Raw genomic sequence first — 23,242 nt, 5'->3', positions numbered from 1 at the left:
CCACCTCATCTCAAATTCAACCCTCTAATTCAGCACCGCCCTCTTTAACTATCCTACTTGTCCATCTTCCATCCCACTTATCCACTCCACCCTCCTCTCTGACCTATCACTATCACTCTCCACCTGCACCTACCTATCGCCTTGCCAGCTACCTTCCCCCCACCTCCAACCTCCTATTTATCTCTCAGCTCCCGTCCCCCTACACCCACAATTCTGATGAAACATTGACTCTCCTGCTCCTCAGATGCTGCCTGCCCCACTGTGCTTTTCCAACACCACACTTTTTGACACTAACTTGTAGTTGCAACTTCTCATGCAGTAAAATGTTTATTTTTAAGAAAAGGCAGTCCATTGCCTATCTTCAGTATTTCTGTCTTAACAAAAGGCTGCCTTCCCCCTTTAATGAGAGAGAAGTAGGTACTAAATGGATCAAAGTGAGTGGATCAGTTGTTACTGCTGTGTAGTGGGGGAGGAGTCCTGAGGGAATGAGTAAGCAGGGTTATTGTCAGCATTAAGCTGGGTGACAATAAGTAGGGGATGATGTTATAGGCAATACTGAGAGTGGTAGAGCATGAACTTTGGTGGGAGGTTGCCGTGGTAGCACAGGTAGTAGCACTTATCAGTGAGTGTCAGGATTTGGAGAGAAGATGGTGAAAATTATGCTGACAGAGTGAAAAAGTCATTGACCCCCTTCCTTCAGTTCTGAGCATTCTTCCAGACAGCTGAGACTGCACTGATCCAGGGTGAATCCTCAGACCATTCTTGCAAGGCTCCTACTACTGATCCTCGAGAAGAGGAAATTTCACTTTTGCACCATTCAGACCAGCAGAAGCTCCAGATCCCTGCCTGCATTGCTGGGACACTGATTTTCCCCTTTCTGCCATGTCAACAGCAAGTGTCAGAAACCATGCAGGGTGGCTCTGGACTCACATTGCTTGCCCAAGTGCACAATGGGTTTTTAAAATTAGTGTAGTTGCTGATAAACTCCAGGAAATATGCAAAGAGACATGTTGTCCTGGGAAGGGTGCATAGGAAAAGCAGGCCAGAATTAGACGTGAAGGAGGCCATAAGGGCAGTTAAAGTAGTTAATAAGGCAAGTTTAATGAGCTATCATGACAATACTTATTAGGATGTGCGGCAAAAAATCCTAAAATACGTGTAACTTGGACTTGACCAAAAAGACACAAGACTCAGTCCAGAAAATTTGAAAGACAAGTGTCTTGCTCTAAATAAGCACTCACCATAGGAGCAAAACTTTCTTAAAATGAAAGACACATTACTCAGAAGTATCCTTATGTCAAAAAAGATATACTTACCATAGAGGGAATGCACCAAAGGTTCACCAGAATTGTTCCTGGGATGGAGGGTCGGTCCAATGAAGAGAGACTGGGAAAACTGGGCCTGTGTTCTCCAGAGTTTTGAAGAATGGGGGTGATCTTATTGAAACATGCAAAATACTGAAAAGGGCAGACAAGGTACATGCATATATTTCCATGGTTGGCGAGTCTTGAACCAGAGAGCATAATTTCAAAATAAGGAACATTTTTCTAACTAAATGCATTGTGAAGGTTTGTTATTCTCTAATGCTGCAAGCTGTGGAAGCTCAGTCCTTGAACATGCTTAAAGTAGTGATAGTCAGATTTCTGATCACTAGTGGTATAAGTGTCATGCAGGTAGTGTGAGTAAAAGGCTTTGAAGTGTTCGATGAGCCATGATTGTATTAAACAGTGGAGCAGGCTCATTGGTGTGAATGATCTATTCCTGCCCTCTATATGAGAAGAAGACAAACACATGCACATACCATTAAAGAATCTGAATGTTTTTGAGATAATGTCTGAATGCATATGCAGAGACTAGTTCAAGTAGTACAGACAGAGTTATTACAATATTTTCTTGAATGAAGTTTTCTTTGTCAACCATGTAAATTGGATAACTTGGCTAACTTGTAATTGCAACTGATCATACATTAAAATGTTCATTTTTATGAAAAAAAGAGATATGTTTGAAGAAACCCACCAATCTTTGCAATGGATAGGGGGCTATCCTGCCAGCAGTTCACTTATTGCTGACTTAATTGTAGTGAGCAGTTGGATTTTTAAATGCCCTGTACACTTTCATACGCTCTGGCAGGTAAACATAAAATCCTCATAGAGTTAAAATAATACAAAGTTGTGATATAGCTATAAGGAACACTGTTTTGACCTCAAATGAAGTGTTGTCTTCAGTATGTTACACTCTGGAGACGACCTGATGGCATGTGGGAGGTTGCAGAAAATTTTAACAGGAGTGGCTCCAGGAATGAGGAATCTCATTATCGAGACAGATTGGAGATGTTCAGCTGACTGATTCGTGGGACACAAGGTCTTAGAAAAAGATGGAGAAGTTGTGCCTGCTTTGAAGACAAAGAGACAATTTTAATTGAAATATAAAAGGAGAGAGGGTGGATGCTGAAAAGATGTTCTTGCTGAAAGAAGAAATAGAAATAAAAGACATGGTTTAAAATTAAGGCTTTCCCATTTCAGATGATGAGGTGGCTTTTTAAAAATCTCTCAAAGGTTGTGAGTCTGTGGAATTCTCTTCCCCAGAGAGTTGTAGTGATAGGGTCATTGAATATTTTAATGTTAGAATTATGGAATCCTTATAGCGTGAAAGCAGGCCATTTGGCCCACTAAGTCCACATCAATCCTCCAAAGAACACCTACCCTATCCTTGTAACCCTGCATTTCCCATGGCCAATCCATTTAACCTGCACATCTTTGGACTATGGGTGGAAATTGGAGCACCCGAGGGAAACCTATGTAGGCATAGGGAGAATGTGTAAACACCTCACAGTCGCCAGAGGGTGGAATCGAACCTGACTCTCGGGTGTTGTGAAACAATAGTATGAACCACTGAGCCACTGTGCCATAAATTTAGATAGATTTTCAACTAACAATTGAATCAATGCAGGGTAGGCAAGAAAATGGAGTTGAATCCACAATCAAATCAGCATGCCCTTATTGAATAGTGGAGCAAGTTGAGTGGCAGAATGGCCTACTCCTGCTCCCAATGTGTTTCTTGAAATGTATGCTCTTAGAAAATATGGGATTTGATGAAGTATTCAAAGCCATGAGGGGTCGAAACAGAGTAGGTATGGAGAAAATGTTTCCATCTGTGGAATGACCAAAAAATAGCAGATACTGATTTAAGGTAATTGGCCAAAGATGTAATGATGACATATTTTCGTGCAGTCAGTGGTTAGGATCGAGAATGCACTGCATGTGAGTCTGGTCGAGGTAGATTCAATTTTGGCCTCTAAAATACAATTGGATAATCATTGATAGAGAAAATACAATTGCAGTACTACAGTAAAAAAAAGAGGAAGGTGACAAGGCGAGCTACTCTTACTGATATTCAACAGGACTGTATATTCCTTCCGGACTGTAACCATTTTACGGTTCTAATATCATCTAAATTAGCAGGCAGTGCAAAATGTAGCTGCCAATGTCACAATAAAACTGTGCAAGCAAATCTTATACTGCATCTTCCTGAACTTATTTTTGGACATTATCCAATTTTTTTTCCATTGAATCTTTACAGTACAAAAGCCAGCCACTGTCTATGGCAGTTTTTGAAAGTTATTAGACCGAGTCCAATGCAATTTTCCCCACAGCTCTGCAATTACATATTTTTCTTTTGAGAGTTATAAAATCCTTCAAATAAATAATTTCCTGAAATTTACGAAAGATAGAGAAAAAGGATAAGAATATGTTTATTATAGACAGATTTCTGTATGTTGATTTGATTTTATTTGCTTAAAAATATTAATCTCAACATTAGAAATCTCTTTTACCAATAAAAATGCCATTGCTTTTGGAAACAGCATTTTAAATAATTCAATTGGATCATTAGCAAAAAATAAAAAGACAAAAATGGTTGCACATTGTTTCCAAATATTCACATATTTTCCATTGTGACATTTTGATTTTCCATTACAAAACCATGTCACAGGAAATAGGTAATATCAGCAGAAAGTGCTGTCAAAGCTATCGACAGAGAAGGGTGAAATAAATTTCAAAATGCCTTTTAAGCATAACTTCAAAGAGTGAATAATTCTTAGTTTATGTTGAAATATCTATCAGCTCAATAATAGTCAAAAGAATTATTATTAAAGAAAACTTCGGTATATGGATGTTTGTTAAAAAATCCAAAGCAAATGAATCTATCATTGCGTAATATATTGTATGAGGGATTACCAGCGTGCTTCAAAATGAAGCTTCTTCACTTTCTTTTCAAATTGCAGTTATTCAAGAGAAAATATTGAATGAAATGTGAATCCACAAGGAACTACAGAGGTGGAAATATAGGAAGTATGGACTAGTTAGTTTGCTGCTGGTAGTGTGTATGATATAAAGTCTGGTGTGAAATAAGTAATTCAGGGTTATCTGTCAAAATAAAAGTTAGTAAACAGGACCTAGAGTGGATTCATGAAAGTCAGGTTATGTCTAACAAATGTGTAGGATTAGCTTTGATGAACTGACAAAGCCAGAGTGAGGGAATATAGTTAATAATGCGACTTGCAGCAGATATTTAGCACAGTTCAAGATGTGAATTGAAAAGTGAAGTAGTAAATTGGTCTGATAAATAAAAATGCTTCGAAAACAGTCATCAATGAGAGTAAATCAAGGAAACCATGATTAATTTGTGGATGAATCCTGTATAATTCATAATGATTGCTGATGCTACAGACTTTGTCTGGAAACTATTCAGGACTGAGTTGCATAGGTTTTTGGTAGGAAAAGGTGTCAAGAGTTATGAAAGAAAACAGAAAAGTGAAGCTGAGATCACAATTGGATCAGACATGAGATTTTTAAAATAGTGCAACAGGTTCAAAGGGCTGAATGGTTGCCACTTCCTCCTAAGTGCTCCTCCTATGAAACTGTGTGCTGATCATAAGAAGAAAAGAAAGATGGGAGATAAAAGTGTGAGGTTGACACAAAGCATCTTTAGGAACTGAGTAATTAGGAAAATAAATGGCAGATTTAATATGATATGGGAAAACATTTGGGAAGTCACTACATTTAGAATAGAAAAGTAGAACCTTACATAATTGAAAAAGAAGGCAGAATGTCTTGAGAAGGCTGATATAGATAAATTCTTAATCTGTGGTGTATCAAGGGTAACAGGAAAAGGGCAGGAAAGTGGACATGAGGAATGTTGGATCAGTCATGAGCCCATTGAATTGCAGAGCAAGCCTGAGAGGCCAAATGGCCTACTGCTGTTCCTACTTCTTATGGGCTTAATGTTGTAGTGCAGATGGCTATCTGTTCATCCAGATATGCAAGTAATATGGCCAACAGAATGTTGTATTTTATGCAAAGGAAATGGAGTATTAAAGTAAGGAAGTATTGTTACACTATACAGGATATTGGTGAGATTACACCCAGAATACTGTGTACAGTTTTAATCTTCTTATTTACGGTACAATATGTTTGAGGCCATTCCAAGGAGGTTCAGTAGATTATTTCTGGGGTATGAGAATTGTCTTAAATGGAAGGTTGAGAATCTTGAGCCTATACTCATTGAAGTTTAGAAGAAGGCAGGTTATTTTATTAATACATTTTCTGAGGAGCTTGACGGGGTATTTGATGGGAGGATGTTTCCTTCCCAGGACAAATCTCGAATAAGAAGGCATAGTTTTAGAGTATTAACTTATTGAGTAGAGTGAGTAAATGAATCATTCAACACCCAGGTCTACCTCAAGAATTAAAGAGTTTATTGTTTTACACAAGAGTCTCTGAGCAGCCTCTCCCTGGACATCTCCACTGAAACAAGGAAACAGACACATTTTATGCATTTGCTTTTAGCCTACCTTGGCCGTTACAAAAAAAATCATATTATTAATTGATTCCGGTTAATCATTTAACTGGGTAATCAGTCCATGGATACTTTTACATTATCCCATGGTCCCATTATCTTTGTCAAATCCTATCTTTTCCAAGATTTGGGAGCAGTTCTGAAATCATGTTTACTGGCAGATACTGTGAGTTATACACAATGTTGCATTTTTTTCTTGAACAATGACAGCAGAAGCAGCACCACCAAGCTTGACAGTAATTTTCTGATTGATATATGATCAGGTGGTCATGGCTTGCATGGCGACAGTGCAGCAGAAAACCACCAAAAACTACCTTTCTTCACAAATCTCCAACTGAAGGAGGAATTCCCAACCAGTGAATGAAAAAGAACATTGTTGCAAACAAACATGTGTCACAAGCAAAGAACTAAAAGGAATTGAAAGGAAAATAAAGAAAGCAACTCATTGAATTCTGTGGTCCAGTGTTGTGCTGTCTGCCTGTGTTTCCCCTAACCATTTTTCTTTTTCCTTCCACCTTTAATATCTATGTATATCTACCTTTGTGTGTCTGTCTGTTTGTGAAGGAGGGAATTACAATAACAATTTAATTTGGAGTCTTATAAGCTGACAATTCATATTTCCTAATTGCCATCAATTAAAGACAATTTGTTCATAATAAGCAGTTATTTTCTTGTTAACCTGATGAGTGTTGTCTTTTAACTTGAATTTATCTGTCAGGTAAATTGGGACTTTGGATAGTTGATTAAATCTTTTCACATTAGTGATGGCTCCAGGAACAGTGGGGCTTGATTTTTAGCACACTACCCCAGTGAGTTATAGAACATAAAACGTTACAGCGCAGTACAGGCCCTTCAGCCCTCGATGTTGCGCCGACCAGTGGAACCAATCTGAAGCCTGTCTATCCTACACTATTCTATTCTCATCATATGTTTATCCAATGACAATTTAAATGACCTTAAATTTAGTGAGTCTACTCCTGTTGCAGGCAGTGCGTTCCATGTCCCTATTACTCTCTGAGTAAAGAAACTACCTCTGATATCTGTCCTATATCTATCACCTCTCAATTTAAAGCTATTTCCCCTCTTGCTAGTCATCACCATCCGAGGAAAAAGGCACTCACTGTCCATGCTATCTAACCTTCTGATTCTCTTACATGTTTCAATTAAATCACCTCTCAACCTTCTTCTCTCTAACAAAAACAGCCTCAAGTCTCTCAGCCTTTCCTCATAAGACTTTCCCTCCAACCAGGCAATATCCTAGTAAGTTTCCTCTGAACCCTTTCCCAAGCTTCCACATCCTTCCTATAATGCGGTGACCAGAACTGTAGGCGATACTCCAAGCGCAGCCACACCAGACTTTTGCACAGCTGCAGCATGACCTCGTGGCTCTGAAACTCAATCCCTCTACCAATAAAAGCTAACATACCATATACCTTCTTAACAACCCTATCAACTTGGGTGGAAACTTTCAGGGATCTATTGACATGACATGAGTATAATTTGTCTGCCCTCCACTTGAGCCATTTAGTGACTTGTATTTTCTTACAGATTTTTTACCGGAGCTTTATGCACATTTGATGGTGTTACCAGACAGTGTCTTTGAGAGAGGAACCAGAAACATATGTTAAAAGTACAATAAATGTATGTCTCCTAAACCCATCAGTATTAAACACTTAGGTTTGCATTGCATAGCCCGAATCATTAAGAGTGGCAAATGCAATGTTAAGGAGAAAGTGAACACTGTAGATGCTGGAGATCAGAGTCAGAAAGGACATTTTTGATGAAGGGCTTATGCCCGAAACGTTGACTCTCCTGCTCCTCGGATACTGCCTAACCTGCAAATGCAATGTTAATTCATGTACTGCAAGTAATAGAAAGAGAATGAAACATATTGGATTAAATGACAGAGAAACAAAAAGAAAGATCAAGTAAAATATTTATTTTAGTTTTTATCTTCTTATATCTCTAACAAAAATTAAAAGCTGAAGAAATTCGTCTTCATTTATATGGAGATGAATTTCATTGCCAGCACAGTTTCTAACAGTAAGTGAGATGTCTCACAGTGTTAAAAGAATACTTATACTAGAAGTCTAACTTTTTCTTGTGAGTTTTGTTCATATCTATAAGATTCGTGCAGCAACCTCATGCTATTCAATATATTTGATGAGTCAAGTAGTAAGATGCTGTTTTTGGAAAATATTCGGAAGAACTTTGTATCCAAGATAGCAGCTCCAAAATTTCTGAAATCCTGAATTTATGCTGAAACAGTGCCATTTGCATCAGTTTTTTTTCTACCAAAATAAATGATACCATTCACACTACAGTTCAGGAAAGATAAAGTTCTCAAATAATGAGAGAAGAATCATGAAAAGTAAAATGGCAATAAAACTGTCAGACAAAGCATTCTTCTTGGCTTTGACACAATATAAGCAGCTGATGCAGCATTAAGGCAAATTGTCTTTTGGAATTAACACAACAGTCCATGCGAAAATTAAGCATGGGGGGAGACCTCTCATTTATAGAGCATTGCCCCTTTTAATGCATAGGGCCATCTTAAGTGTTTGGACTGATTATTTATTATTTTTATTTCATATTTCCTATTCACATATTTATTTTGTGCACCAAAAACAATCTACATGTACATAGACTTTTAACATAACGTCTACAGGTGGTCTGCAGACGTGTGTAAAACAAATTTTATTAATGTGTCAAATAAAGTGATATTGGTGGAGATAACCAAATGCTTTCTCAAAGAGGCAGATTTGAAACAGAGTGTTAAAAAAAGGAGGTAGGGAATTCAAGAGCTTAAGTTCAAAATAGCTGAAAGCACATCCACCAGCAGTTGAGTGATTAAAATTGAGAATACCCAAGAGCCTAGAAGTAGTGCCCTTCAGGAGGGGTTGAGATGGTCATTGCCTGGTAGATCTCAGGAGGTTATGGATCTGAAGGAGATCACATTGTTAGGATGGTACGATGCATTTGACAAATTTGAAACAAACTTAGGAATTTTAACATTGAGCTCCTGCTTAACCGAGAGCTAGTGTAGATCAGTAAACACAGGGCAGATAGCTGAATGGGGCATAGTATGAGTAAGTTCATGGGCAGAAACCTGAAGCAAATGATGCCAATTGTACTGGGCAAAACATTACTGCTGGTAAAGGGCCTACTTCAACAGAAGTTAAAGAATGGTTTTGAAAGATTTGTTTGACATGCTAAAATTGGCTGAGGATTACATAATGTTAAGCACCATTCGGGACTCGTCAGATACTTAAGCAGTTCATGTTCAAATGCAACAAGATCTGGGGCTAACAAGTGGCAAGTAACATTCATGCCACACCAATACAAGGCTATAACCATCGCAATAAGAGACAATCTAACAATCACCCCTTGGCATTCAATGGTGTTTTTTTGACATGCTAAAATTGGCTGAGGATTACACAATGTTAAGCACCATTCTGGACTCGTCAGATACTTAAGCAGTTCATGTTCAAACGCAACAAGATCTGGGGCTAACAAGTGGCAAGTAACATTCATGCCACACCAATACAAGGCTATAACCATCGCAATAAGAGACAATCTAACAATCACCCCTTGGCATTCAATGGTGGTAATCGAATCCCCCATTATTAACATCCTTGGGGTTATCATTGACCAGAAACTCAGCTGGACTCACGACACAAATACAGTGGCTACAAGAGCAGGTTAGAGGCTCGGAATACTGTGGTGAGTGACTCACCTCCTGTCTCCCCAAAGCCTGCCCACAATCTACCCAAGTCAGGCGTGTGATAGAATACTCTCCACTTGCCTGGATAGATGCATTTCCAACAACACTCAAGAAGTTTGACTCCATCCAGGACAAAGCAGCTTGATTGATTGTCATTACATCCATAAGTATCCTCTACCTCCATCACTGACACTCAGTAGCAGCAGTGTATACTATTTACAAAATAAACTACAGAAATTAGACAGCACCTTTCAAACCCACAACCACTCACAACTGTATTGACAAAGGTAACAGATACATGGAAACACCTCCATCTTCAAATTCCTGTTCAAGCCACTCAACATCCTGACTTGGAAATATTTCACCGTTCCTTCACTGGTGCTGGGTGAAAATTCAGCAATTCCCTCCCTAAGGGCATTGTGAGTAAACCTACAGCACATGGATTTCAACAGTTCAAGGAAATAGCTCACCACCCTTTCTCAAGGGATGGTCAATACATGCTGGCCAATCAGCGAGCCCACAACCCGAGAGGAGGTTTAAAAATTCACACAACAACTTGTGAAAGTCTTGAATTTAATTCTGTCGATAAGCAGTATTGTGCTAGTATGGAATAATTCTGCTTCATCATCAAAAACAGCAAAAGAATGTTTCCACAGGTGAACAAAACAAAAAAAAACTGCAACAAAGTTAGGAAGTACGATGACATGCAGTTTAGCTGCAAGTTTGGTACAAGAAGAATGATGATGGCAGCGATTACTAAAATTTTCTGAGGTATTAAACCATTGCCCGGGATCTGTCAAAGGGATGTTGATCTATTTCAAAAGAGACAATTCAAGAACAGTTTGTAAATCTCATGCACTACATTTATGCCAACAGAGTTTTGCTAAAGAGAAGTCAAATCTGTTCTAGTTCTTCAAGAGTTAGTAAGGATCAGATCACTAATATTATAATGTCAGTTCTCAAATCTGTACTCAAACATATGGAAAGGCAGTTATGAATTTGCATTCCAGCCATTCATGTTCGGGATAACCCTTGAGGACCTGAAAGGGTCAATAATCGGAGTCGACTGAACTGGAAGCAATCAAACTTAGGAATGTTGAGTGCATGGGTAACCTTACCTGACAGTGACAGCACCAATCCCATGTGCAAGTTGGCAACAGGTATCCTTTGAGCAGATGGTACAGCTCAATAACTGGCTTCCTGTTGACTTGAAGTCTGCCAGTTCCCTGTTCTTTGCCAGGTGAGTGTGCCAATAGTTGCAGATGTGGTTACAGAGTCATAAAGTCAGAGAGTCTTACAGCTCAGATGTAGGCCATTTGGCCCAAACTATTTCATGCCGACAAAATGTTGGTCCATGTTAACCCATTTCCCTGCACTTAGCACATATCCTTTTAATCCTTTCCCATCCATGTATTTGTCCAAATGCCTTTTAAATGTTGTGAATGTACCTGCCTCAACTAGTTCCGCTGGCAGCTGATTCCATACACGTACCACCCTCTAAACATAAAAAACATGCCCCTGAGGTTCCCTTTTATTCTTTCCCCTATCACCTTAAACTCATGCCCCTAGTCCTCAATTCCCCAACCCTGGGAAAAAGACTGAGTGCATTCACCATATGCATGCCTTTCATGATCTTATACATCTCTATAAGGTTACCCCTCAGTCTCCTACGCTGTAAAGAAAAAAGTCCTAGCTTGTCCAACCTGTCCCTATAACTCAGACCATTGAGTTAAAGCCACATCCTTGTAAATGTGGCTACTGAGATCTTTTCAGATGCAGCTATTATGTCTGTGCTATCTTTTGTTTGCCTCTATTTGCTCTTCTTCTATTATCAGTGTGGAAACAGGCCCTTCAGCCCAACATGTCCACACTGACCGTCTGAAGAATAACCCACGCAGATCCATTCCTCTAACCCTATTACTTTACATTTCCCTGACTACTGCACCTAATCTACACATCCCTGAACACTTTCGGCAATTTAGCATGGCCAATTCACCTAATCTGCACATCTTTGTACTGTGGGAAAAAACCCATGCAGACACAGGGAGAATGTGCAAACACCCGAGACAGTCACCCGAGGCTGGGGTTGAACCCAGGTCGTTGGTACTGTGAGGCAGCAGTGCTGACCTGTGAACCACTGTACCTTCCACTTAAAAGATGAAAGATAGTGATTTGTTTATTTATCCCTCAGATGTTCTGTACCAGGGGTACAAAACTTGATGTAGCTTCAAGTAATGCAACTTCTGGTTGTGTAAACTTCTGCTTTGCAAAACTTAATATAACCCTTGTTTTTTAAGGATTGGCTAGTTCTGTATGATGATTTATGCCCATGAAATTGGTCTCAAAGGGTGATCTGCTCATGGATTTTGTGTCACCCCAATTAAAAGTTGTTTAGAATTGAAGTAAAATACGTCAGCTCCAGAACTATTTGATGCTATGAGCAATGCAAGCAAGGCGGTTGTAAGACACCGAGAGGAAAGGGGGGGAAAAGTCTCAGATCCAGTCACATAGATGGGTTAACTCCAGGAAAGGTAAGAGATCAGCTAATGCAGGAGTCTTCTGTGGCTATACCCATTTCAAATAAGTATGCTGTTTTGGAAAATGTAGGGGGTGATGGATTCTCAGGGGAAAGTAGCATGAACAGACAAGTTTCTGGTATTGAGACTGGCTCCAATGCACTAATGGCTCGAATACATCAGGTTCCAAGTGACCAATTGTATTAGGGGACTCTCTAGTCCAAGGTACACTGACATTTCTGTGGCCAGCAGCAAGAAATCAGAATGGTGTGATGTTTCCCTGGTGCCAGGATCAAGGGTGTCTCAGAGAGGGTGCAGAATGTTCTCAAGGGAGAGAGCGGCCAGCAAGAGGTCATTGTCCACATTGGAACCAGCAACATAAGAAGGGAAAAGGTTGAGATCTTGAAGAGAGATTACAGAGAGTTAGGCAGGAATTTAAAAAGGAGGTCCTTGAGAGTAGTAATATCTGGATTACTCCCGGTACTACGAGTTAGTGAGGGCTGGGATAAGAGGATAGAGCAGATGAATGCATGGATGAGGAGCTGGTGCATGGAGATGGACTCACATTTTTGTATCATTTGAATCTCTTTTGAGGTAGAAGTGACCTATAGAAGAAGGACGGTTTGCACCTAAATTGGAAGGGGAGTAATATTGGCAGGGAGACTTGCTATAGCTGCTTGGCAGGATTTAAATTAGTAAGGTGGGGAATGAGACCAAGGGAGATAGTGAGGAAAGAGATCGATCTGAAACTAGTACAGTTCAGAACAGAAGTGAGTCAAACAGTCAGGACAGGCAGGGACAAGGTATGACTAATGAATTAAACTGCATTTATTTCAATACAAGAGGTCTAACAGGGAAGGGAGATGAACTCAGGGCATGGTTAGGAACATGGGACTGGGATATTATAGCAATTACAGAAACATGGCTCAGGGATGGGCAGGACTGGCAGCTTAATGTTCCAGGATACAAATGCTACAGGAAGGATAGAAAGGGAGGCAAGAGAGGAGGGGAGTAGCATTTTTGATAAGGGATAGCATTACAGCTGCGCTGAGGGAGGATATTCCTGGAAATATATACAGGGAAGTTATTTGGGTGGAATTGAGAAATAAGAAAGAGATGATCACCTTATTGGGATTGTATTATACACCTCCTAATAGTCAGAGGGAAATTGAGAAACAAACTTGTAAAGAGATCTCAGCTATCTGTAAGAATAATAGGGTAGTTATGGTAGGGGATTTTAACTTTACAAACATAGACTGGAACTGCCATTGTGTTAAAGGTTTAGATGGAGAGGAATTTTTTAAGTGTGTAAAAGACAATTTTCTGATTCAGTATGTGGATGTACCTATTATAGAAGGTGCAAAACTTGATCTCCTCTTGGGAAATAAGGTGGGGCTGAGGGGACTGAGGTGTCAATGGGGGAGCACTTTGGGGCCAGTGAGCATAAGTCTATTAGATTTAAAATAGTGATGGAAAAGGATAGACCAGGTCTAAAAGCTAAAGTTCTAAATTGGAGGAAGGCCAATCTTGATGGTAAAAGGCAAGAACTTTCAAAAGCTGATTTGGGAGCAGATGTTTGCAGGTAAAGGGACGGCTGGAAAATGGGAAGCCTTCAGGAATGAGATAACGAGAATCCTGTTAGGGTGAAAGGAAAGGCTGGTAGATATAGGGAATGCTGGATGACTAAAGAAATTGAGGGTTTAGTTAAGAAAAAGAAGGAAGCATATGTAAGGTATAGACAGGATAGATCGAGTGAATCCTTAGAAGAGTATAAAGGCAGTAGGAGTATACTTAAGAGTGAAATCAGGAGAGCAAATAGGGGACATGAGATAGCTTTGGCAAATCGAGTTAAAGAGAATCCAAAGGGTTTTTACAAATACATTAAGGACAAAAGGGTAACTAGGGAGAGAATAGGGCCCCTCAAAGATCAGCAAGGCGGCCTTTGTGTGGAGCCGAAGAAAATGGGGGAGATACTAAATGAATATTTTGCATCAGTGTTTACTGCGGAAAAGGATATGGAAGATATAGGCTATAGGCTATAGATGGTGACATCTTGCAAATTGTCCAGATTACAGAGGAGGAAGTGTTGGATGTCTTGAAACGGTTAAAGGTGGATAAATCCCAGGACCTGATCAGGTGTACCCGAGAACTCTGTGGGAAGCTGGAGAAGTGATTGCTGGGCTTCTTGCTGAAATATTTGTATCATTGATAGTCACAGGTGAGGTGCCAGAAGACTGGAGGTTGGCTAACGTGGTGCCACTCTTTAAGAAGGGTGGTCAGGACAAGTCAGGGAACTATAGACCAGTGAGCCTGACGTCAGTGGTGGGCAAGTTGATGGAAGGAATCATGAGGAACAAGATATACATGTATTTGGAACGGCAAGGACTGATTAAGGATTGTCAACATGGCCTTGTGCATGGGAAATCATGTCTCACAAACTTGATTGAGTTTTTTGAATAAGTAACAAACAGGATTGATGAGGGAAGAGCGGTAGATGTGATCTATGTGGACTTCAGTAAGGCATTTGACAAGGTTCCCCGTGGGAGACCGGTTAGCAAGGTTAGGTATTACGGAATAAAGGGAGAACTAACCATTTGGATACAGAACTGGCTCAAAGGTAGAAGACAGAGGGTGGTGGTGGAGGGTTGTTTTTCAGACTGGAGGCCTGTGACCAGTAGAGTGCCACAAGGATCGGGGCTGGGTCCTCTACTTCTTGTCATTTACATAAATGATTTGGATGCGAGCATAAGAGGTACAATTAGTAAGTTTGCAGATGACACCAAAATTGGAGGTGTAGTGGACAGCAAAGATGGTTCCCTCAGATTACAACAGGATCTTGATCATCTTGGCTGAGAAGTGGCAGATGGAGCTTAATTCAGATAAATGCGAGATGCTGCATTTTGGGAAAGCAAATCTTAGCAGGACTTATACACTTAATGGTAAGGTCCTTGAGAATGTTGCTAAACAAAGACACGTTGGAGTGTAGGTTCATAGCTCCTTGAAAGTGGAGTCACAGGTAGATAGGATAGTGAAAAAGGCGTTTGGTCTGCTTTCCTTTATTGGTCAGAGTATTGAGTACAGGAGTTAGGAGGACAGGTTGCGGCTGTACAGGACATTGTTTCGGTCACTGTTGGAATATTGCGTGCAATTCTGGTCTCCTTCCTATCAGAAAGATGTTGTGAAAATTGAAAGGGTTCAGAAAAGATTTACAAGGAAGTTGCCAGGGTTGGAGGATTTCAGCTATGAGGAGAGGCTGAACAGGCTGGGGTTATTTTCCCTGGAGCGTCGGAGGCTGAGGGGTGACCTTTCAGAGGTTTACAAAATTATGAGGGGCATGGATAGGATAAATAGACAAAGTCTTTTCCCTGGGGTCAGGGAGTCCAGAACTAGAGGGTATAGGTTTAAGGTGAGAGGGGAACGATTTAAAAGAGATCCAAGGGGCAACTTTTTCACGCAGAGGGTGGTACGTGTATGGAATGAGCTGCTGGAGGACGTGGTGGAGGCTGGTACAATTGCAACATTTAAGAGACATTTGGATGGGTATATGAATAGGAAGGGTTTGGAGGGATATGGGCCAGGAGCTGGCAGGTGGGACTAGAATGGGTTGGGATATCTGGTCGGCATGGACAGGTTGGACTGAAGGGTCTGTTTCCATGCTGTACATTTCTATGACTCTATGACTCTATGACTGATGGACTTAGTAGCAGTAGAGTTCAGCAGTGGATGCTGTGTTGGGCTCCAATTGATCTCAGATCTAGGTAAATCACAGCACTGAGAAGGGACAATTCAAGCATCTTAGAAAGGAGACTAGAATGTTGAAGGAGTGGGTTTTAATGTCCAGGATGCTATTTTTTCAATCTTTTGCAGGTTAAGAGAGTGCCCCTGATGTACTAATGGCACCCTTTGAAGGCATTATCCCTTCCTTTCCTGCTCTTTTAATAATTTTATTTTAAGAAAAACAACTATTCAATTTCACTACCATTATTATAGCAAAGATTGCATAATATTGGACTCTTAACTAATTCAGTTGATCCATATTTAGAATTAAAGTTAAAATTAGCATAAGGTTTATTATCACAGGTACTCACATAGGTGCATTGAGAAGTTTACAAAGTTGTCACTTACGGAGCCACAAACCGTCCCTAGCTATAGGATCTGAGGAATAAATTAGAAAAATAAAGAAAGAAAAGGTTCAGCATTACAGTCCTTCAAGCACAGCGCACCAGGCCTCGCCTCCAGACTGCACCCGTCCTCGCTTTCAGACAGCACTTGGCCTTGTCTCCTGTTCATGCCAGGACCTGAACTCCAGTCTGTGCCAGGCCTCACCTCCAGTTCGGGCCGGGATCTGACCTCCAGTCCATGTCGTGCTTCACCTCCAGTTCACGCCACAACCTCACCTCTAGTCCGTGCTGGGCATCACCTCCAGTTCATGACAGGACCTCACCTCCAGTCCATGCCAGGCCTCACCTCCAATTTGCGCAAGGACATCAGTTCCAGTCTGTGCTCGGTCTCCTCTTCAGTTCACGCCAGGAACTCATTCCCCCATCTGTGGCGGGCCTCACCTCCAGTTTGCACTAGGACCTCACCTCTAGTCTATGCTGGGCCTCACCTCCAGTTCATGTCAGAACCTCACCTCCAGTCTCTGTCAGGTCCTCACCTTCAGTCTGTGCTGTGCCTCATCTCCAGTTCACGCAGGACCACATCCTCCAGACTGTGCCGGGCGTCACCTCTAGTTCATGTCAGAACCTCACCTCCAGTTTGCACTGGGTCTCACCTCCAGTCCCCGTCAGGTCCTCACTTCCAGTCTGTGTCAGGCCTCACCTCTAGTTTACGCCAGGACCTCACCTCCAGTCTGTGCTGGGCCTCGCCTCCAGTTCGCGCCAGGAGCTCATCCTCCAGTTTGTGCCGCGCCTCACCTCCAGTTCATGCAAGAACCTCACCTCCAGTCTGGGCAGGCCACACCTCCGGTTCGCACCAGGACCTCACCTCCAGCTTGTACCCGGACCTCATCTCCAGTCTATGCCTGGCCTCACCTCCAGTTCACGCAAGGACCTCACCACCAGTTCATGCTAGGACCTCACCTCCAGTGTGTGCTGGGACTCACCTCCAGTTCAAGCCAGAACCTCACCTCCACTCTGTGCCTGGTCTCACCTCCAGTTCACGCAAGGATTTCACCTCCAGTCTGTGCCGGGCCTCACCTCTAGTTCATGCCAGGACCTTACCTCCAGCCTGTGCTGAGACTCATCTCCAGTTCGCGCCTCGACCTCACCTCCATTCCATGCCTGGCCTCACCTCCAGTTCACGTCAAGACCTCCCTCCAGTCTGTGCTGGGCCTCATCTCCAGTCTGCGACAAATTTAACCTTACACTGCACAAAGTATACAGCCCTGTTCTGGGCACGAAGTTCCACCACAGATGGCAAACCACTGAGCAGAACCTCATCTCCAGTATGCGCTGGCCTCACCTCCAGTCCCTGTCAGGTCTTCACCTCCAGTCTGTGCTGGGCCTCGTCTCCAGTTCATGCATGGGCCTCATCTCCAGTCTGTGCCAGGACCTCACCTCCAGTTTGTGCTGGGCCTTGCCTCAGTTCACGCCAGGACCTCACCTCCAGTCCATGCTGGGCCTTGCCTCAGTTCACGCCAGGACCTCACCTCCAGTCTGTGCTGGGCCTTGCTTCCAGTTCGCGCCTCGACCTCACCTCCATTCCATGCCTGGCCTCACCTCCAGTTCGTGTCAAGACCTCACCTCCAGTCTGTGCTGGGCCTCATCTCCAGTCTGCGACAAATTTAACCTTACACTGCAAAAAGTATACAGCCCTGTTCTGGGCACCAAGTTCCACCACAGATGGCAAGCCACTGAGCATTGAGCCCTGTCTTAGTCGATGATCACGGTCCCCATTGTGGGCCAACTACAGACCCACTCCAAGCACCAAGCTCCACCATAGCCGATGGCTCACCAAGTTCACAAATTGAAGCTCAGGGCCTACCAAAGCCAAGAGTCCTCATTTCAGGCACTGCCACTGCAGCGGCGAGTGATCCTTCAACTCTGCTCTGGCTTCTCTACAACATCAGAAGATAAAAGAAAAGAGAAAGAAAAAGATGGAAAATGTGAGAGAGAGCAAGAAAGAGAAAGACGTGGCCAACCTGGAACATACGGGCTCAGGAGCCCTACCATGCCCGCACCGAAACAGCCCTACCTATTATCTAGTTATTCAACAGAAATATTGGGGGAGGGGGGAAAAAGAGGCTAAGACATAAATCGGAGAGGGATGGGGCTGGGGGGTGGAAGGTAGCTTGGAAGGCAATAGGTGGATGGGGTCTGTTGTTCTCGATGTGGTCCCCTCTGCACTGGGGCAAAAGGATGCCAACTTGCAGAATGTTTCAGAGAACAGCTCCAGGATATAGGCACCAAACAAACCCACCACCCTGTGGCCGACCACTTCAACTCCCCCTCCCAATCCACCCAGGGCATGGAAGTCCTGGGCCTCCTCCACTGTCACATCCTAGCCTCTCAATACCTGGAGGAAGAATGCCTCATCTTCCGCCATGGGACCCTCCAACCACATGGCATCAAATTTGTTTACCTCAGTTTCCTCATCACCCCTTTCTTCACCTTGTCCCAGATTCAACCCTCCAACTTGGTACCGCCTTCTTGAACTGTCCCATCTCTCCATCTTCCTCACCATCTATCTGCTCCACCCTCCGCTCTAACCTATCACCATCACCCACCTTCATCTACCTATCGCCTTCCAAGCTACCATCCCCCAGCAACCTCAACCCCCTCCCATTTATCTCTCAGCTCCCTTGGGCCCCCCACATTCCTGATGAAGGGTTTATGCTCAAAACATTGAATCTCCTGTTCCTTGGATGCTGTCTGACCTGCTGAACTTTTCCAGTGTCACATATTTTGACTCTGATCTCCAGCATCTGCAGTCCTCACTTTCTCCTATTATCCAGTTATGCTGGACAGGCTGCCAGATTCAGCACTCACTAGCCCCCATGTTTTGGGGACAACTCAGGGATGGGTAATTAGATGATGGGATGGGTGCCAGAACTAATTTAAATGCCCCTACCTCTTCCAATTACTAATTCGTGGGTGTGCACATATGGTTTTGTTTTGCAATGGTTATGTTGCTTCTGTCATCAATAACGGCAAATATTTACATAGCAGGATGGTATGTCCCAGGAGGATTTACAGCAGCCCTAATATACAAAATATGACATTATGCTACAAATCAGATAGAGTCATAGAGTTGTTACAGTGCAAATAGAAGCCATTTGACCCATTGAGTCTGCGCCAACCCGCTGATCAAGGCAGAATAGTGGCACAGTAGTTAGCACTGCTGTCTCACTGCACCTGGAACCCAGGTTCAACTCCAGCCTTGGGTGATTATCTGTGTGGAGTGTATACATTTTCCCCATGTCTGCATGGGTTTCTTCCATGTGCTCAAGTTTCCTCCCACAGTCCAAACATGTGTAGGTTAGGTGGACTGGTCATGCTAAATTGCCCAGTAGTGTCCAGTGATGTGCATAATAGATAGATTAACCAAGGTAAATGCAGGGTTATGGGAATAGGGTGCGTCCAGGTTTGACATCTATAAGCTTCATAGAAGAGGTTTTATAGAGCTGCAGCATAACCTCACAGTTTTGAAACTCAATCCCTCTGCTAATGAAAGCACACCATATGTCTTCCTAACAATACTATGAACTTGGGTGGCAACTTTGAGGGATCTATGGGCATGGACACGAAGATCCCTCTGTTCATCCACATTGCCAAGAATCCTGTATTCTGCATTCAAATTTGACCTTCCAAAATGAATTACTTCACACTTTTCCAGGTTGAACTCCATCTACTACATATCAGCCCAGCTCTGCATCCTGTTAATGTCCCGTTGCAACCTACAAAAGCTCTCTACACTATCCACAAGTCCACCAACCTTTGCGTGATCAGCAAATTTACTAACCGACTCTTACATTACCTCATCCAAGTCATTTATAAAAATCACATAGAGCGGACATCCCAAAACAGATCCCTGCAGAACATCATCAGTCACTGATCTCCAGGCTGAATACTTTCCATCAACTATCACCTTCTTTCTTCTATGAGCCAGCTAATCTCATATCCAGACAGCCAGATTTGCTTGATTCCCATGCCTCCTTACTATGAACCTACCATGAGGAACCTTATCAAATGCCTTGCTAAAATCCACATGCACCACATTCAGTGCTTTACTTTCATCAATGTGTTTTGTCACATCTTCAAAGAATTCAATAAGGCCTGTGAGGCATGACTTTCCCCTCACAAAGCCATGTTGACTATCTCTAATCAAGCTGTGTTTTCCAAATAATAATAAATCCTGCCTTTCAGAATCCTCTACAATAATCTGCCTATCACTGACGTAAGATTGACTGGTTTGTAGTTCCCAGGTTTATCCCTATTCCCTTTCTTGAACAAAGGAATAACATTTGTCACCCTCCAATCATCTGGTAATAGTCGAGTGGACAGTGAAGATGGAAAGATCATCACCAAAGGTGCAGTAATCTCTTCCCTTGTTTCCTGTAGTAACCTAGGGTATATCCTCTCTTGCCCAGGGGATTTATCTATCCATATGTTTTTCAAAATTTCCAGTACATTCTCCTTCTTAACATCAACATGTTTGAACATATCAGTCTGTTACACGCTGTCCTCACAAACAACAAGGTCCCTCTCAATAACGAATACTAAAGCGAAGTATTCATTAAGGACTTCCCCTACCTCCTCTGACTCCAGGCACAGGTTCCCGTCATTATCGCTGATTAGCCCTACCCTCACTCTGGCCATCCTTTTGTTCCTCACATAATGCAGAACACCTTTGGGGATTTTCTTAATCTCACCTGCCAATGCTTTTTCATGTCTCCTTCTAGCTCTCCTAAGTCCATTCTTCTGTTCCTTCTTGGCTACCTTGTCACCCTCTAAAGCTCTGTCTGATCCTTACTTCCTTAACCTTATGTAAGCTTCCTTCTTCCTCTAAATGTTTCATGTTTCTTGTCGGCCAAGGTTTCTTCACATTACCATTCATTCCTCGCCTCAGTGGGACAAACCTATCCAGCGCTCACAGCAAGTACTCCCTAAACAACCTCCACATTTCTGTTGTGCATTTCTCTGAGAATATATGTTCCCAATTTATGCTCCACAGTTCCTTCCTCATAGCATTGTAACTCCCCTTCCCCCAATTAAATACCTTTCCATACCGTCTGCTCCTATCCCTCTCCATGACTATAGTAAAGGTCAGGGGATTGTGATCACTTTTGCTGAAATGCTCTCCCATTGAGAGATCTGACACCTGGCCTGGTTTGTTGCCAAGCACCAACTCCAATGTAGCCTCTCCTCTCATCAGCTTATCTATGTGTTGAGTCAGGGATCCTTCCTGGACACACCTGACAAGAACTGGTCCATCCATCTATTTGCACTTAGGTATCTAATGCATGTACAGAAATTCACTGGAAGGAAACCAATTGTGGCTCTGTCAGCCTCAGAAGAGACCTTTATGTGGAGATGACACCAGCTCTTTACTAGAGTCTTCAGTGCTTTTAAAGATATTGCTAAGATCAAAGGAATATTGTGAATTTGTAAGATTTTCTGATGTTTGCACTGAAATCCATTTGTTTAGCATAATGATAGTTCATGCTTTTCCTACAGTCCATAAGAACACCATAAAAATTAAACTGAAATCATGTAGTTCCCTTCTTACCTCAAAAGAAAACAAACAATATAAATCAACCTTCGTAAAAAAATCTTGGACCTAAAGCGTATTATGCAAAGTTTAGAGATGTTTATAGAGGTTCACAAAATAATGATGGGCATAGATAAGGTGAATAGCCAAGGCTTTTTTTTCCCAGGGTAGGAGAATCCAAAACTAGAGGGCACAGGTTTAAGGTGAGGGCAGAAAGATTTAGCAGGGACCTAATGGTGGTGTATATATGAAATGAACTGCCAAAGAAAGTGAGAGAGGCGAATGCAGTTGCAACATTTAAAAGACATCTGGAAAAAGAAGGGTTTAGAAGGATATGGGCCAAATGCTGGCAAATGGAACTGGATTAATTTAAAATATTTGGACAGCATGGACAAGTTGGGCCAAAGGGCCTGTTTCCATGCTGACCGACTTTATGTCTCTACACTGGAAAAAGTGCCAAATGTAGTCACAAAACTGCATTTAGAAGACAGAGCTTTGAACAAAGCTTCATAAACTCATGGGTATTTTCTCCAGAAAAGATAAGTATGAGAGGTGAACTGATAAATATCTTCAAAGTTAGGAATATATTATTCAATAGGGTAAATGTAAGAAGATATTTCCACTGTGGGAGTTAACAAAAATGCAAGACGTAAATAGAAGAAACTTTGAATAGGAAAGTCAGAAGAAATGATTTTACACAATAAATGAAAAGGATGTAGAACACTGTAGCAGAATAAGTTAAAGACCGGATTAAAAATGAGGTTAGTGTGAAGCTAAATAAACACAAGGGAAAAAGGAACGTAAATGTTATGCAGATAAGATTAGATAAAGTAGAATGGGATAGGACACATGTGGAGAATAATTGCTGGTATTGACCATAGGGCTGATTGGCCTGTTTCTGTAGTGTACATTGTAATTCTGCCTAAAAATAGAAAACACAAGAATTATCTTTGATACAAGATATTCCCAATTGGTGTCTGTAGTTCGTGGAGTTTCTTCCCTCCTAAACAAGTAGATCAGTTCGGGCATCTGGAAGAGAAGGCTTTATTAACTATTCTGTAGAACATTATGAACTATGTAGATGAATTTTAAGTTATATTTACTTTTAAGAAATATAAGGTATCAATTTTGAAATAACAACAACATTTGCTCGGCGAAGAATGGGAAAAATATTTTTGTTGGCAGAAAGAAACGAACATACATTTCCAAGAAAATGAATATAAACCTTGATTATGAAAATCTATTTTAAACATTTGATCTCAATGTATCACTCAGGTCATCCCAATTTCTCAGAGGGGCCCTCATTCACCTATGCAACATGCATTAAAACTGCAGTTTTGGAGGACATCTGGAATTGTTTGGCATAAATTGGGGTTGAATCAAATTCAGGTGACTTTTGAAGCATGAGAGACAACACCATGAATTTTCTGCATTT

Source organism: Chiloscyllium punctatum, chromosome 20 (genome assembly GCF_047496795.1).
Source record: "Chiloscyllium punctatum isolate Juve2018m chromosome 20, sChiPun1.3, whole genome shotgun sequence".
In the NCBI taxonomy this organism is placed as follows: Eukaryota; Metazoa; Chordata; class Chondrichthyes; order Orectolobiformes; family Hemiscylliidae; genus Chiloscyllium; species Chiloscyllium punctatum.
Note: the sequence above shows the minus strand (reverse complement) of the source record.